General features: G+C 39.9%; 1 long non-coding RNA gene across 1 annotated transcript in view; it reads right to left on the reverse strand.

Moving 5' to 3' along the window:
* Positions 1–16,782, reverse strand: part of LOC134347448 (uncharacterized) — a 30,360-nt gene extending 13,578 nt beyond the window's left edge. The window contains exon 1 of the long non-coding RNA XR_010018158.1: positions 16,631–16,782. This is a non-coding gene — a long non-coding RNA (uncharacterized LOC134347448). The remainder of the gene's footprint in view (positions 1–16,630) is intronic.
* Positions 16,783–18,003: the final 1,221 nt, after the last annotated feature.

Below are 18,003 nucleotides of genomic sequence, written 5' to 3' on the forward strand. Positions count from 1 at the left end.
GTATAAGAAGTGCAAAAAAATACTTAAGAAAGAAATCAGGAGGGCTAAAAGAAGACGTGAGGTTGCCTTGGCAGTCAAAGTGAAGGATAATCCAAAGAGCTTTTACAAGTATATTAAGAGCAAAAGGATTGTAAGGGATAAAATTGGTCCTCTTGAAGATCAGAGTGGTCGGCTATGTGCGGAACCAAAGGAAATGGGAGAGATCTTAAATAGGTTTTTTGCGTCTGTATTTACTAAGTAAGCTTGCATGAAATCTATGGAATTGAGGGAATCAAGTAGTGAGACCATGGAAACTGTACAGATTGAAAAGGAGGAGGTGCTTGCTGTCTTGAGGAAAATTAAAGTGGATAAATCCCTGGGACCTGACAGAGTGTTCCCTCGGACCTTGAAAGAGACTAGTGTTGAAATTGCGGGGGCCCTGGCAGAAATATTTAAAATGTCACTGTCTACGGGTGAAGTGCCGGAGGATTGGAGAGTGGCTCATGTTGTTCCGTTGTTTAAAAAAGGATCGAAAAGTAATCCGGGAAATTATAGGCCAGTGAGTTTAACGTCAGTAGTAGGTAAGTTATTGGAGGGAGTACTAAGAGACAGAATCTACAAGCATTTGGATAGACAGGGGCTTATTAGGGAGAGTCAACATGGCTTTGTGCGTGGTAGGTCATGTTTGATCAATCTGTTGGAGTTTTTCGAGGAGGTTACCAGGAAAGTGGATGAAGGGAAGGCAGTGGATATTGTCTACATGGATTTCAGTAAGGCCTTTGACAAGGTCCCACATGGGAGGTTAGTTAGGAAAATTCAGTCGCTAGGTATACCTGGAGAGGTGGTAAATTGGATTAGACATTGGCTCAATGGAAGAAGCCAGAGAGTGGTGGCAGAGAATTGCTTCTCTGAGTGGAGGCCTGTGACTAGTGGTGTGCCACAGGGATCAGTGCTGGGTCCGTTGTTATTTGTCATCTATATCAATGATCTGGATGATAATGTGGTAAATTGGATCAGCAAGTTTGCTGATGATACAAAGATTGGAGGTGTAGTAGACAGTGAGGAAGGTTTTCAGAGCCTGCAGAGGGACTTGGACCAGCTGGAAAAATGGGCTGAAAAATGGCAGATGGAGTTTAATACTGACAAGTGTGAGGTATTGCATGTTGGAAGGACAAACCAAGGTAGAACATATAGGGTTAATGGTAAGGCACTGAGGAGTGCAGTAGAACAGAGGGATCTGGGAATACAGATACAAAATTCCCTAAAAGTGGCGTCACAGGTAGATAGAGTCGTAAAGAGAGCTTTTGGTACATTGGCCTTTATTAATCGAAGTATTGAGTATAAGAGCTGGAATGTTATGATGAGGTTGTATAAGGCATTGGTGAGGCCGAATCTGGAGTATTGTGTTCAGTTTTGGTCATCAAATTACAGGAAGGATATAAATAAGGTTGAAAGAGTGCAGAGAAGGTTTACAAGGATGTTGCCGGGACTTGAGAAACTCAGTTACAGAGAAAGGTTGAATAGATTAGGACTTTATTCCCTGCAGCGTAGAAGAATGAGGGGAGATTTGATAGAGGTATATAAAATTATGACGGGTATAGATAAAGTGAATGTAAACAGGCTTTTTCCAGTGAGGCAAGGGGAGAAAAAACCCAGAGGACATGGGTTAAGGGTGAGGGGGGAAAAGTTTAAAGGGAACATTAGGGGGGGCTTCTTCACACAGAGAGTGGTGGGAGTATGGAATGAGCTGCCAGACGAGGTGGTAAATGCGGGTTCTTTTTTAACATTTAAGAATAAATTGGACAGATACATGGATGGGAGGTGTATGGAGGGATATGGTCTGTGTGCAGGTCAGTGGGACTAAGCAGAAAATGGTTCGGCACAGCCAAGAAGGGCCAAGGGGCCTGTTTCTGTGGTGTAGTTTCTATGGTTCTATGGTTCTATGGTATGACCAAAACATGTGTGTAGCTGTCTCAGTTTTATATCTATCACACTGACTATCAACATTAGGAAATATTTTAGACAGTCTCTCCTTTGTCAAATAGTAATGATGTGCAATTTTAAATTGAATTAGAGAGTGACTGGCACAAATCGAAGAGTTAACCAACTTCAAAATTCGCAACCAATCCTCTGTTATCAAGGTCATGTTAAGCTCTCTTTCCCAACCTTGCTTAATCTGATTTTTGTAAAGGATAATTGTACTGTTGTAATAGTAAATTATAAATTTTCCCAATAAAACGTTTCACTAAAGGATTCATTTTTAAAAGAATGTCTAACAGGTCAGAATCTTGTATATATGGAAAATTAATTAATATTCTTGTAAGAAATGTCTGACCTGAAGGTATTGCAAGAAACGTGAGTACGTGAGAGAATATTTAGTTACTAATTTCTCAAAGGACATCAATCGGCCTTCTTGGAACAGATCCATGAGGAATAAACTCCTTTATTCCTCCAAAGAGAAAAGGCAGGATCACTAAGTGAAGGCTTAAATAAATGGTTTCGATAAATTAACCTAAGAAGGACAAATTTTTTAAGATTAAAAAAAATTATGAAACCGGTACCAAATTTGTAATGACTGCTTAATCATAGGATATAATTTAGAATAGAAAATTTGGCTAGTTGTACAGGTAAAGAAGCTCCTAATAACAAAGTTAAGTAAAATTGTTTCACAGTTTTCAATTCCAAATCAACCCAAGGTGGTCATTCATTCGGGGGAGGAGAAGATGGCGGCGCAATGCAGCGCACGCGGCCTCTCTGGTGAATGATATTTGTATTTGTCAAGCAGGATGCCGTGCACAATCCTGGTTTGATGAGACAGACGTGAAGAAGCACGGAGGAACATCTGGTGAAACTTCTGGAATGCCCGCTTCGCTGCCGCTGCTACTGTGCGATCGAGGATCTCCGGAGGGGAAGGAACCCAGATCCTCGGCTTTGCCTATTGTCTGTTGCCGGGGCCGAAGCACTCGGCAGAGATGCTGCTCGGTGTCGGAGGGTTGGTCGGAAGCTCGAAGTTTTCGGACGGACTCAAGAGTCAGCTGTGGTCGGGTGCTTCCAGGGTGCTGCATCAGCAAGTTTGCAGCACTGGAGGTTCATGGCAGGAAGAGAGTTTCTCTTCCTTCTACCTTCTGCGTGAGATGATGGGGCTATTGGGACTTTGAGACTTTTTTTAACCGTGCCCATGGTCTGTTCTTAATCAAATTATGGTATTGCTTTGCACTGTTGTAACCATATGTTATAATTATGTGGTTTTTGTCAGTTTTTGAGTCTTGGTCTGACTTGTGTTTCTGTGATATCATACTGGAGGAACATTGTATCATTTCTTAATGCATGCATTACTAAATGACAATAAAAGAGGACTGTGTGTCCTCATAATCTAATAATCTAATCTAATTTTTATCAGTCCAATATAACCAAGAACACGCATAACGTATATTAACAGCCCAATAATACAATTCTTAAATTAGGCACAGCAAGACCTCCATCCTTTTTTAATTTTTGTAAATGATATTTTCCAATTCTTGGTCTCTTATTATCCCAAACAAAAGATTAAATAATAGAGTCAACCTGATCAAAAAACTCCTTAGTTAAAAAAAAGGAATATTTTGAAATACATATAAAAATTTTGGTAAAATCATCATTTTAATTGCATGAATTCGGCCAGCTAACAAAAGTGTAAGTGGATTCCATCTACAAAATAATTGCTTCACAAAATCCACTAAGGGAACCAAATTAGCTCTGTAAAGGTCTCCATAATTTTTAGTGATGATAATACCCAAATATTCAAAAGTGTCCGTAACTTTAAAAGGAATGTCATCATATATAGAAGCTGAATCATTTAGTTTATTTCCCAAAAACTTGCCAAATTCATTTAATAATTTCAGTAAACTACAAATGGATTGTTCAGGATTCGAAACATAAACTAAGAGATCATCAGCATAAAGGGAGATCTTATGAATAGCCCCATTTATGGAAATTCCTTGAATATCTTTAGCTTCACGAAGTGCAATGGCCAAAGGTTCCAACACCAAATTAAATAACAGGGAAATTAACGGACATCCTTTTTTAAAAATATATTTTATTTAATTTTTTAAAGAAGAAATATAAGGACTCAATTAATACAACATTTCATACATATTGGAAAAAATAATTCAAATACATTAATAAATCCAAGAAAAAAAAGAACACCTATCCCAACACCATCTCCCCGCATTTAGAAAAAAGGAGGGAGAAAAAAACAAAGGAGACAGAGGAAAGAAAGGAGAGAAGAAAAAAGAAAAGAGAAAGGAAGAAGAGTAGGCATCCAGCTCTCAGAGTCAGTTTAAAATACAAATGAAAGAAACTAGCTTATAATAAGGGATATATTAATTTTTAAAAATTAAAATAAATAGATTAAACAATCTGGGCATTTAAGTAATCCAAATATGGTTGCCAAATCTCAATGAACATAGTGTATCCATTCCTGAGGGTAGAAGTGATCTTCTCAAGGGGCATACAACTTTGCATTTCTTTATTCCAACGATCAATATGTACAAGGGAATCGGATTTCCATGTTACCACTATGCATTTCCTGGCCACTGACAATGCAACTTTAATAAGTTTGGATTTATTCCTGGGGAGGTTAACTTTCAAAACTGCTAAGTTCCCCAGAAGAAACAATTCTGGGTCTAGAGGGAAATCCATCGCCAGAATCTTCCCCAGTACCTCCCCCAGATCATCCAAAAAGATCTCAGTTTCGTGCATAGCCAGGTGGACTGCAGAAAGGTACCAACATCTACGCCACACCCGAAACACTTGTCAGAAACTTCTGGTTTATTTTTATGTATTTTTTCAAGTGTGAGATAGAACTGATGTAAAAAATTAAAATGTATCATTCTGTATCCAGAGTTGATAGGAGTGGTAACACTATCCAAACATAGATGTGACCAACATTGATCAATTACAATGCCCAAATCCAACTCCCACCTCTCCCTCGATCTGTATATACCAAGCTTTGGGCATTGGTCCTGGAATAAAGAATACATATTAAAAATAAATTTAGTTGTATTCCCCTTTCGAATTAGAATCTCCATGTCTGAGCACCTTGGTAGGGCTAGTGATGGATCCAAACAGTTCCTCAAAAAAGATTGTAATTAGAGATAACAGAAGAATGTGTTATAAGATAAATTATATTTATTTTTAAGTCCCTCAAAAGACATAAATTGCTTCTGCTGATTATAACAATCTTCAATGCGCCTGATACCCTGTTGATACCAGGTGACTAGAAATTTATTACCCAGAGTCATGGGTATTTATCTGTTCTGAGATAGAGGCGTCTTTGAGGATATTCCTTTTTTCAGACCCATAAATTGTTTAATTTTTTCCCAGATATAAATTACATGTCTCAGTAGAGGCTTGTTTGTTTTCTTTTTAATTAATTTGGAGTCCCATTTATATATAAATTCTTCTGCCATCTCTTCTCCTACCATATGTAAGCCAATTGTAACCCAAGAAGGAATAGTTGTCTCATCGAAAAAAGAAGCAATAAAACATGCTTGTGCAGCTAAATAATATTTTTAAAAATCTGGTAATTTTAACCCTCCCAATTTATAGTCCCAGGTCAATTTTTCCATGGAGATTCTAGATATTTTACCCAACCATAAAAATAGATGAATATGTCCATTGAGAATTTTTTTAAATATTAGATAATGGGATAGGTAAAACCTGAAAAAAATACTGAAGTCTTGGCATTATGTTCATTTTTACACAGTTTACCCTGCCCATCAGTGTGATGGGAAGGTTTATCCACCAACAAAGGTCCTCCTCGACATTCCGCAGCAAGGGGAGATAATTAAATTTATAAAGGTCATCCAAATTACGATTAAACTTAATCCCCAGATATTTCATGTTGAATTTAACCCATCTAAACTGGGTGCCATATTGATATTGGGCATAGTCTCCTCTACCTAAAGGTAAAATTTCACTTTTATTCCAATTTTCTTTTATATCCCGAGACTGTTGTTGTTCGTCCATCGTACGTTGATGAGGACCTCGACACCGTTATTGATGGTGTTGAGAGTAGCGCGTGATTTGGATTTAAGTGAGGGAGAGTTGCGCAGCGTCAGCCTCACTCTCTCTTCCCAATTCCCATCTGGATCCAGTGGCAAGACAGAGTCAAGACTGCTGGAGATGGGACTAGGTGCAGTGGATGACCAGGACGTCTTCTGTGTCTTGTCCTGCTCTACACGTTCCACGACGCTTGCAGAGACCGCCTTCTTGACCGTTGGACCTTCCGTTGGTCTCGTCCGCTCAGTCTGCCGGAGCCTGTCTTCACATGCTGGAATAGACAACTCCCTATCTCACCGAGGGTTTGAGACCCGTCGGCTACCCTCACCTGGTTTAGCCGGCTTGTGGAAGCCGTTGCCTGGGGTGTGGCCGCTGTCGCATGCAAACAGCTACGGGGAGCCGCAGGTGAGAGCTGAGTGCCAGGTGGGGACCAAAGGTGGATTAACTGCCCTAAAAAAGGACGCGACATGTTCCCCCACCAGAGGTGCACCCCTCCCAGACTCCCCATATCCCGAGACTACACCATAATTGTCCAGCAAGGCCCCAAGTCTTACCAAAGAGCTGGCTGGGTCAGCCAAATATACTAAAATGTCATCAGCAAATAAATTAATTTTATATTCTTCCTGGGCCACTTTAAATCCCCTTATGTCTAGATCGACTTAACGGACATCCTTGTCTCGTACCCCATGAAAGTCGGAAAAAGGGAGATCTACAGTTATTAGTAATAACAGTGGTAATAGGGCTTTTATATATCAATCTAATCCACTTATTAAAATTAGTACCAAAGTTGAATTTCTCCAAAACGTTAAATAAGTATTTCCATTCAACGCTATCAAATGCTTTTTCAGCATCAAGAGAAACAACACATTGGGAAGTCTTAGCGAGGGATGAGTATATAATATTTAACAGTCTCCGAGTATTAAAAAAGGAATAACAGCCTTTTATAAAACCTGTTTGATCCCGAGAAATAATTTTAGCTGGGATATTCTCTAGCCGATTAGCTATTATTTTTGAAAGAATTTTAACATCCACATTTAATAATGAAATAGGTCTATATGAAGCACAATCAGTAGGGTCTTTATCTTTCTTTAAGAATTAAAGAAATAGAAGCTTCATAAAATGTGGGAGGTAACCGTTGTTCCCTCTAAGCTGTGCGTGCACACACGTTTTTCAACCAGCCCACAAAGGAAATTAATGTGCGCACAGAAGGTTAGTTACCTAAAATAATGTAGTAGTTAATAATTATACTTATTGAAAATAATCTTTTAACTAACTGTTTCTGTTAACTGGTTAGTCGGTTTTTCAAATACCACAATGCACGTCACTAATTTACGTCACCTCACCTTTCCTGTTCCGCTTTGTACAGCTGCATCATGGCGGCAGGCATCATTGGCGGACAGTGTTCATATCGTAAAGTTTACAAAGATCTGTTTCAAATCCTGTAGATAGCTTTCGAAGTTTTTATTGAAAAAGATCAGCCGAATGACCCTATGGCTAAATACTGTCACAAGAAATTGATAAACATCACATACAAAGTCGCTCTACCAGACATCCCACCCTGCAAAAACTCATTTCAGGGAGGTAGCACCCCCGCCCCCCGCAACCTCCAAGGGTGTAGTGATTTTGTCTAATCTGTAAACCAAGTTGGGTATATGCAGAAAATGTGACCTTAAAATATGTAGTTAGATTATATTATGTTTATTCTATTACAAATTTAAATAAGTTTGCAAGGAGTTTCGTCTCATCACATAGGACATCAATAGCGTAGCTCCTTGGCAGCTAGCCAGCTAGTTTAAATCAGGGGTCCCCAACCTTTTTTGCACCGCGGACCGGTTTAATATTGACAATATTCTTGCGGACTGGCTGACCCGGGGGGGTGGGGTGGTGTTAAACGCGACCGGAATATAGGTGATAAGTCAACTATAAGTCACTTGTAAGTGGCTAATACACTCAATTTCATTTCTAAAGGGGTTTATCTAATGAATTTAATATTAAACACACAGCGCATATTTTCCTTGCATGAATGTAGTGATAAGTCAATTATAACAGTGGTCCCAAACCTCCGGGCCGGGAAGAATACAGCGGTAGCCGGAACGCACCCAGCACATCTTTAAGAAAAAAGCCAAAATAAACAAGCTAATTGATTACGCGCCGGGTGAGGTTTTAGCCTAATGAATCAACTCAAAAACAAGCTGAGAAACCGTTTAGGTGAATGTCATTTGCATATGTTAATAAGAATCAAAAGCTATCAATTGGATTGAAGTTCTGTTAGTCTAGATAGAGTTTACAAAGAATGGGTAAATGCCAAAGACAGGAGAGAGAAAAAAATAACTGAGTGACTTAAGTATGTTATTTTGTTGTTATTCTGTGCAGTTTTATGTCAAATATTTTGTAAACCTACATAAACTGTGCCATGTGTATATTCAGTGCGCACATACTTTTGTCACAGGAAAAAAATTTGCACAACGTAAGATTTTTGCACAAACTGACTACTAAAAATTAGAGGGAACGTTGGCTATCACCCCCGAGATTAAGCTGCTAGCTGAACCGAGGGTTACATATATATACTGTAATGTATAGATTTTTTTCTCTTCTATATTATATATTGCATTGAACTGCTGATGCAAGTTAACAAATTTCACGACTCACGTCAGTGATAATAAATGCGTCGATCAGAAATGGGACAGAACAAGGGCAGGAGGACGATGTTGTCCTCTGTGACACAGGGCAGGCTGGCACACTCTGGGACGGGGCGAAGGGTTTCCGTCAAATCCCAAAGATGGGCCGGGTTGGTGTTGGAGAATCAGGAGAGCAAAGGGGTGTGTGGTTGAGAGGAAATCAGGAAGAGAACTGGGATTATTGTTGGGCACGGCACAGAACTGATGGGCTGAATGTCCTGCTGGGATGTGAGAAGCAGGAAGTGCTGTTTGGACTATATAAGACACAGGAGCAGAACTAGAGTGTTTGGCCAATTGAGTCTGTTCCGCTATTCCATCATGTCTGATTTATTTTCCCTCTCAACCCCACTCTCCTGCTTTCTCCCCATTACATTACCCCCCTTGCTACTCAACAGCCTGTCAACCTCTGCTTTAAATAGAAGAGCACAAGACCCTAAGAGAGAAGAGTAGGATTTCACCATTTGTCCCATCGAATCTCTGCTATTTCATCACAGCTGATCCAATTTTCCTGTCAGCCCCAATCATCTGCCTTCTCCCCATATCCCTTCATGCCCTGACCAGTCAAGAATCTATCAAGCTCTGCCTTAAATATACACAATGACCTGGCCTCCACAGCTGCCTGTGGCAACAAATTCCACAGATTCACCACTCTCTGGCTGAAGAATTCCTTTTCATCTCCGTTCTAAAAGGACTCCCCTCTACACTGAGGCAGTGGCCTGTGTCTTAGACTCTCTCACCATGGAAACATCCTCTCCACGTCCACTGGATCAGGCCTTTCAGCATTGGATCAGTTCCTATCAGATCACCCCTCATTCTTCTGAATTCTCATGAATACAGGCCCAGAGACATGAAATGCTCTTCATATGACAAGCCTTTCAATCCCGGAATTCTTTTCGTGCATCTCCTTTGAATCTCTCTCCAGTTTAAGAATAAATTGGACAGATACATGGATGGGAGGTTTACGGAGGGATATGGTCCGTGTGTAGGTCAGTGGGACTAGGCAGAAAATGGTTCGGCACAGCCAAGAAGGGCCAAAAGGCCTGTTTCTGTGCTGTAGTTTCTATGGTTTAGGTACATCCTTTCTAAGTTAGAGAGGGGAGGGGAGGGAATGTCGACTCAGACCATGAGAGGCCTGTGTTGGGCATTTTCATGCCTTACAAGGTGCAGATTGGAAATCTGTGTGGGGCGCCACTCCTTGCACAGACTAGAGCAATGACTGATTAAGTGCCTTGCTCAAGGGCACAAACACACTGCCACAGCTGAGGCTTTCTAAGATAAGGGGCTCACAACTGCTCACATTTCTACAAGTGAGACCTCACCAGTCTCAACAATACATCTTTACTGTTACAGTCTAGTCCTCTTGAAATGAATGCTAACATTGCATTTTTCTTCCTCACCACAGACTCAACCTGCAAATTAACCTTCAGGGAATCGTGCACGAGGACTCTCAAGTCCCTTTGCACCTCAATTTGTTGTATTTTCTCTCCATTTAGAAAATAGTCAACCCTTTCATTTCTTCTACCAAAGTGCAAAACCATACACTTCCCAACACTGTATTCCATCTGTCACTTCTTTGCCCAATCTCCTAATTTGCCTGTCCTTCTGTAGCCTCTCTACTTCCTCAAAAATACCTGCCCCTCCATGTATCTTCGTATCGTCTGCAAACCTTTCAAACAAAGCCATCTATTTCATCGTTTATATCAATGAAACAGAATGTAAAAAGAATTGGTCCCAGTGCAGACCCCTGTGGAACAGCACTAGTCACCATCTGGCAGACCGAAAGGGCACACTTTATTCCCACTATTTCCCTCCCGCCAATCAGCCATTGCTTTACTCATGCTCGAATCTTCCCTTTCATACCATGGGCTCGTAGCTTGTTAAGCAACCTCACGTGTGGCACCTTGTCGAAGGCCTTCTGAAACTCCAAGTACACATCATCCAACCTGCTTGTTATTTCTTAAAAGAATTCCAACAGATTTGTCAGGCGAGATTTTTCCTCGAGGAAACCATGCCGACTACGGCCTATTTTATCATGTGCCTCCACGTACCCTGAGACCTCATCCTTAAAAATCAACTCCTATATCTTCCTAACCTCTGAGTTCAGATGAACTGGCCTATAGTTTTCTTTATTCTGCCACTCTGCCATCTTGAAGATAGGAGTGACATTTGCAATTTTCTAGTCTTCCAGAATCATTCCAAAAGCTAGTGGTTTTTGAAAGTTCATTATTAATGCCTCCATAATTTCTTCAGCCAACTCTTTCAGAACTCTGGGGTGTTCACCGTGTGGTTCAGGTGAGTTATCTACCTTCAGACCTTTCAGTTTTCCAAGAAACTTCTCTCTAGTTATGGTAACTTCATACCCTTCATGCCCCCTGACAGATAGAACGTCCACCATACTGCTAGTGTCTTCCACAGTAAAGACTGATACTAAATACTTATTCAGTTCATCCACCATTTTGTTGACCTCATTACTATTGCTCCAGCATCATTTCTGGTGGTCCGATACCCACTCTCATCTTTCTTTTACATGTATCTGAAGAATCTTTTGGTATCCTCTTTAATATCACTGTCTAGCTTATTTTCTTATTCCGTCTTTACCTTCATAATTACTTTGTTTAGCTGTCTTCTGTTGGTATTTGAAAGCTTTCCAATCCTCTAACTTCCTACTAATTTTTGATCAATTAAATGCCTTCTCTTTGGCTTTGACTTCTCTTGTTAGCCATGATTGGTTCATCTTTCCTTCAGAATACTTCTTCCTCTTTGGGATGTACATATCCTGTGTCTTCCAAATTGCTCCTAGAAATTCCTGTCATTACTGCTCTGCCGTCATCCCTGCCAGTGTTCTTTTCCAATCAATTCTGGCCAACTTCTCTCTTATGCCTCTGTAATTCTCTTTACTCCACTGTAATACTGATACATCTGACTTTAGCTTCCCCTTCTCAAATTTCAGGGTGAATTTGATCACATTATAAACACTTTCCCCAAAAGGTTCTTTTACCTGAAACTCTCTAATCAATCTGGTTCATTGCACAACACCCAATCCAGAATAGCTGATCCCCTAGAGGGCTCAACCACGAGCTGCTCCAAAAATCCATCTTGTAGGCACTCTAGAAAATCTCCCTCCTGTAATCCAACACCAACCTGATTTTCCCAATCTTCCTGCATATTGAAGTCCCCATGACTATTGTAACATTGCCCATTTGGGATGCATTCTCTATCTCCCCTTGTAATTTGTAGGTTACATCCTGACTACTGTTTGGGGGTCTGTATACAACTTCCATCAGGGTCTTGTTACCCTTGCAGTTCCTTAGCTTCATCCACAATGATTCAACACCTTTCAACCCCATGTCACCTCTTTCTAATGATTTGACTTAATTTTGTACCAACAGAGCAATGCCGCCCCCTCTGCCTACCCGCCTGTCCTTTTGATACAATGTGTATCCTTGGACATTAAACTCCTAGCTATAATCTTCTTTCAGCCATGATTCAGTGATGCTCACGACATCGTACCTGCCAATCTGCAACTGTACAGCAAGTTAATCTACCTTACTCCATTCACTGCACCAACTCATACTTACTGAGCCCTGGTAGAATTTCCTCTCTTGGGCTCCATCGGATCACACATTCCTGCAAATCCCACGGCCAGTTCCCTTGAACTCCTTCTCTCTCCATCTCCCACCATAAAAGACCTCAACCTACCTAAATGTCTATCACAAAAACCTCTCCCCCAGCATTTTCTAGAACCTTCTCCCAGTTCCGCCCTTCTGACTGGATAACACAACATTCCTAAGCATTCCTTATCTTTAACGGTAACCCAAACACAACCAGCAGAGCACACTGCTTCTATAGAAAACCATTGCATGAAATACCCTACTAGTAAAACCTTAACCAGGGCTTTACACTCTCCTCCACCAAAAATAGTCATATCCTCATGACTTTGAAATTTATCATCCCCTCTTTAAGAACAGTTTTCAAAGGAATTTCGTGATGTCAGGTTTTCCAATACATTTGTAAATGGTAGTGACATATCTTACTAGGGGGAGAGGTACAACACTCTGTTCCCCCGGTGTGACATAGGCCAGCCTATCTGGGGGTTTCCTCTTATGACCTTGATTCTGCTTGGTTGCAGAGACCTCTGCTAGTTTATAAGCCTTTTGAAATTCACTCCTCATGTCGGACACATATTTAAGATAGGTCTTCTGTGGCAAGTCTTCCCAACCAGCCCCAAACAGAGGTCTACAGGCAACCTCGCTTTGTGCCCAAACATTACATAATATGGTGAGTGTCCAGTTGCTTCATTCTGTGTACAGTTGTAGCAGTGGACCAGATGCCCAATGTGCAGACACCATTTGTTCTTCTGGCTGATCTCCAGGGTTGTGAGCATGTCTAGCAAAATCCAGTTGAACCTCCCCAAGGGTGATAAGGCAGAGTCCTCGACTTTGACTCCAAGCATGCCCAGTAACTCATGTTACTCTTGAACTCCCATCCCTGATTGATTGCTATGTATCCATCTGGGAAGGCCATAATGAACAAAATACTTTTCCCATAAAACTTTTACACGGTGGAAACCCTCTGATCTTGTAGGGAAGGCTTGAGCATATTTGGTGTAGTGATCAGTAATAACCAAAGCATTCACATTGTTGCTGGAATCAGGCTCTATGGAGCAGAAATCCATACGTACCAGATCAAGTGGCCCTGCACTCTGTAAATGGGATAAGGAAGTGACCCTCGCTGGTAGTGTCTTCCTCCAAATACATCGAATGTACGACTTACAGTACTCTTCCACCTCAGGCTTCATACTGATTTAACCGATCTCGGACCAATCCATAGGTCTTGTTAAGCTCCAAATGACCTGATTCATCATGAAGCGACTTCAGCACAATCCTCCAATGCTTCTCAGGTAAAACCAATTGGGACCACTGAGGCCTGTCTGGAGGAGGCATGACCCTGTGTAGAACACGGTTCCTCAACTCCAGTTTGTTCCATTCCCTCATCAGTAGGGATGTGCCAGGGTGTTTCATCTTTTCATTTTGGGCCATATCCCCTCCTGCAACAGCTGGCCAAATGGTACCTATACAAGGGTCATCTCGCAGAGCAGTGGCCACTTCCCCTGGACTCAATGCAGGCAACTGCTTCATATCCAGAGTGGTCAGATTGTAGTAAGCTTGTGGAATGGTACAGCCAGAAGCTCCCAAATGATCCACCGCTCAAACCTGCCCTAGTCCTGCTCCTGACTCTCCCATGATGGAAAACTGGCACATTGCTTTAAGTCCAGGAGCAGGAACGCTCTCCCAGTCTCCACTCATTTCCAGCCCTTTATACACACATTGGAACAATGCATCCACATCAATGTTGCAGTTCCCCGGCAGTTCTTCAGGCTGAAATCATAGGCAGACAATGCTGCCTGTGGCATCTAATTTCACCAAGGTCAGGATATAAATCTTTCTTTCTTTTTTTAATCTTTTTATTAATTTTCAAATTCATAAATAGTGATACAAAGTGATTGGAATTACCTTATTGTTAATAAACATATACAAAAAAGACTACAAGTAGTACAAGTGTAATAGACTTCCAAACTCTTGATACAGTTAATCATGAAGAAAAAAGAAATAAAAGAAAGGATATTGCAAAGAAAAACCCCAAAAAACTAAAAAAAAAGAACTAATGGCTAAACCCCCCAAAAAAGCAAACAGAACAAAACAAGGCTGAACCAATGTATTAGATCGAATACATTCATTAATGTCGTCAACTCCGCTCCGCTATTCATATATTTTAAGTTAATAAAAAAGATTCGGAAAAGGTCAAACTGGAGGGTTTTAAAATCCTCCCAACCCTCTGTCTTCACACTAATTTTTGCTTTGTTGTATGCCCTCTCTTTTGCTTTCCCAGTTTTATCACCATGTATACAGAATTGACTCCTAGTTTTAATTAATTGATTTTCAATCGAAGATGATAGTAATAGACTATGTTCCATTTGAAGTTCGACTCTCTCTTTATAAAGCTCCTGATTAGGAGCAATAGAATATTTCTTGTCAGTTTCTTTGATCTTGTCAACTGGCTTAAGTATTTCATTATTAGTTCACTTTTTCAGTCCAGCAGAATATGAAATAATTTGTCATGAATATATGCTTTAAAAGTGTCCCACAGTACCCCGCTGGAAATTCCCTCCATAAAATTTGTTGTGAAGAAAAAATTAATCTGTTCCTCAATAAAATTAATAAAGTCTGAGTTCTGAAGCAAAGTGGTATTAAATTGCCATTGTCTAGTACTAGAAGATGTATCCATTGACTTAATAGATAGTTTCAATGGTGCATGATTGGAGACAGCAATAGAGTCATATTTGCAGTCAATAACAAGTGGAATTAATCGAGAGTCAATAAGAAAGTAATCAATTCTAGAATAATGATGATATACATGTGAAAATAATGAAAACTCTTTATCGTTGGGGTGTAAGAATCTCCAAATTTATGAAATTCCAGAGTCAACCATAAAAGAGTTAATAAGAGTAGCTGATTTGTTTGGGAGTGCCAGATTAGACATAGATCTATCCATCAAAGGATTTAAACAACAGTTAAAATCTCCACCCATAATCAACATATAATTGTTTAAGTTAGGAAGGGATGTAAAGAGATGTTTAAAAAATTTAGGACAATCAACATTTGGAGCATAAACATTAACCATAACAATTTTTTTGTTAAATAACAAACCAGTAATTAACAAAAATCTACCATTTGGATCTGAAATAGTCTCATAATGCACAAACGAAATTGAAAGATCTATAAAAATAGAAATGCCTTTCACTTTGGCCTGTGAACTTGAATGGTACTGTTATTCCTTCCAAAACCTAAAAAAATGCTGATTATCTTCTTTCTGCACGAGTTTCTTGTACTAAAACAATATGAGCATTCATCCTATGGAACACTTCTAAAAAATTTCTTCCGTTTAATCGGATGGTTTAAACCATTTGTATTCCAAGAAACCAAATTAGTAATCTTATCCCTAGTACTGAAATCGAACATAAGGTATGTTAAGGGTTAACCAGAATACAAACTCATGACCCCGGAAGAGGAAAAAAGGCTCAAAGAGGAACCAGAAGTCACAACATTTCAAACATTTTGGTAGTTTCAAGACAGCCCATCTAAAGAAAAAATATAAATTAAAAATAAGAACAAAAATACCATCCCCTCCCACAAAAACCTAGAAAAAGCCAGAAAGTGGCCAATGCTAAATCCAAGGCTAAATCTAACCCCATCTCTCCAGAAGGCAACCCAAAAGAAATATGTTTTTCTTAAAAAACACCACCCGGGGTCAAAAAAGTAATACTATAAATGTAAAGAAAAGATTACAACAATTACAAACATAAAATAGTTTCTTCTTACTCATATTTCAAAAAAAAGAGACCAAGTGCCAATTGATATCATTAATTTTTTCATATATAAATGATCGGAAATGATGCAGCAAGAAAAAATAAATTCTGAGAAGGAGAGAGCAATCCACCATCTTAAGATGTAAAACTTCTCCAATAAAGTTTCAAAGAAAAGGAAAATCAAACACTGAATCTACCACTTAATTACTCTCAAAAGCAAAAAGATTAGAAGTGAAAATACAAAATCACTAATGAAAAAAGAAAAAAAAGAATACTTTTATTCAAAAATATGAAAACTACCTACACTACAAAACCAAGGCAAGAACTCTCAAAATATAAAAATCTAAATCTGTAAGCTAGATGTTAGCTTTTTTAAAAAAAATGAAAGCAAGTTAGAAAAATGACAAAAAACGAGAACAGTGCGTTAATTAGTCCTTAGCAGAGGAAGACAGATTGTCGAGAAAACTTTGAGCTTCATCCGAAGTCTTAAACAAACAACGAGAGTTATCCGCCAGAACAATTCACAGACACGCTGGGAACAGCAACGCTAATTTGAAGCCCTTACCATAAAGTTCTGATATCTGTGGTTTAAAAGCCATCCGTTCCCTCAATACTTCTGGGCTGAAATCCTCAACGATGCAAAATCTGAAACTTTGAAATTTGATCATACCTTTCCACCAAGCAGCTCATATTACTTGATCCTTAATGTGAACATAGTGAAACCAAACAATAATAGGTCTCGGTTTAAATTCTTTGGAAGGTTTGGGGCGTAAAGTATGATGCGCACTATCTAGCAATGCTGGGGGGGGGGGGGTCCAAAACTTCTGGACCAAACACATTCATTAACAATTTAGAAAAGTATTTAGTAGGATCACCCAACTCAACATCTTCGGGAAGCCCGATTATTCGCAGATTCTGTTGCCGGGATCGATTTTCAAGATCGATAACCTTTGATTTATAACGTTTCAACTGCTGAGATGTCGAAGCTAGATTTTTCTCCAGGGATTCAATTTTGTGGTCTCTCTTACGACTGGCTTCATCCAGCTCTGAAATTCTAATCTGTTGTTGATCGACTTCGCGTCTAAACGATTTAACGTCACCTTGAATTGTCTTCAAAACTTCTTCAAACGCAGCAAATCTTTGGTTAAGTGTATCCTCTAGAAGTTTTGACATTGTTTCAAAAGTTAATGGAATTTTCCCGTTCCCGCCGGAGTCTTTCCCATTTTTAACTTCTCGTCCTCTGGACAGCATTTTCAGTAAGTTAAAATCAAAGTTCAAAGTTATATTTGTGGTATAAACCCTTTAGTGTAGGTATAGATAAAGTAAATAAGGGTGGTTACAGGTAAAAGAAGTAAAGGGAATGGAGCAAAGCCAGAGTGAACCTCAGCCATTAGCGCCTCCTGGAGAGTCCAGGATATAAATCAATGGATTAACATCCTCAGCTCAAACTTGGCACCATATAGTTATTTAACTTATCCACCAGAGCCCGTTTCAATGCCAGGAACTCCAATTTGTGCGTGGGTAGTTTCTCTCAGGGGCTGAAAGACTTGGGCTGACAAACGTGACAGGTCTCAACCCTGTCCCCTGATCCTGATACAGGACACTCCCTGCTGGCATCTGTATGCAATACATATGGCAACCGGGGGGTCTGCAAAAGTCAGCACAGGTGCTTTTGTCAGCAGCTCCTTCAGCAAATGAAAGGCCTTTTCACATTTCACATCCCATCTTGCTCCAAAAAGCTCTGAAGGGCTAAGATAATCTTTATCATCTTCTCCTTTTGTCCCCAAGGGAGGGTAACCGCATGGAAAATGATTTAAAGGGTAACTCACTTTGGAGTAGTCCTTCACAAAGCTCAGATAGTACCCACAGAACCCAAGGAATGAGCGCAAAGTGCTCACAGTCTGCGCCCTTGGCCATGTGGTCACTGCCTCTATCTTG

The sequence above is a fragment of the Mobula hypostoma genome, chromosome 6 (assembly GCF_963921235.1).
Source record: "Mobula hypostoma chromosome 6, sMobHyp1.1, whole genome shotgun sequence".
In the NCBI taxonomy this organism is placed as follows: Eukaryota; Metazoa; Chordata; class Chondrichthyes; order Myliobatiformes; family Myliobatidae; genus Mobula; species Mobula hypostoma.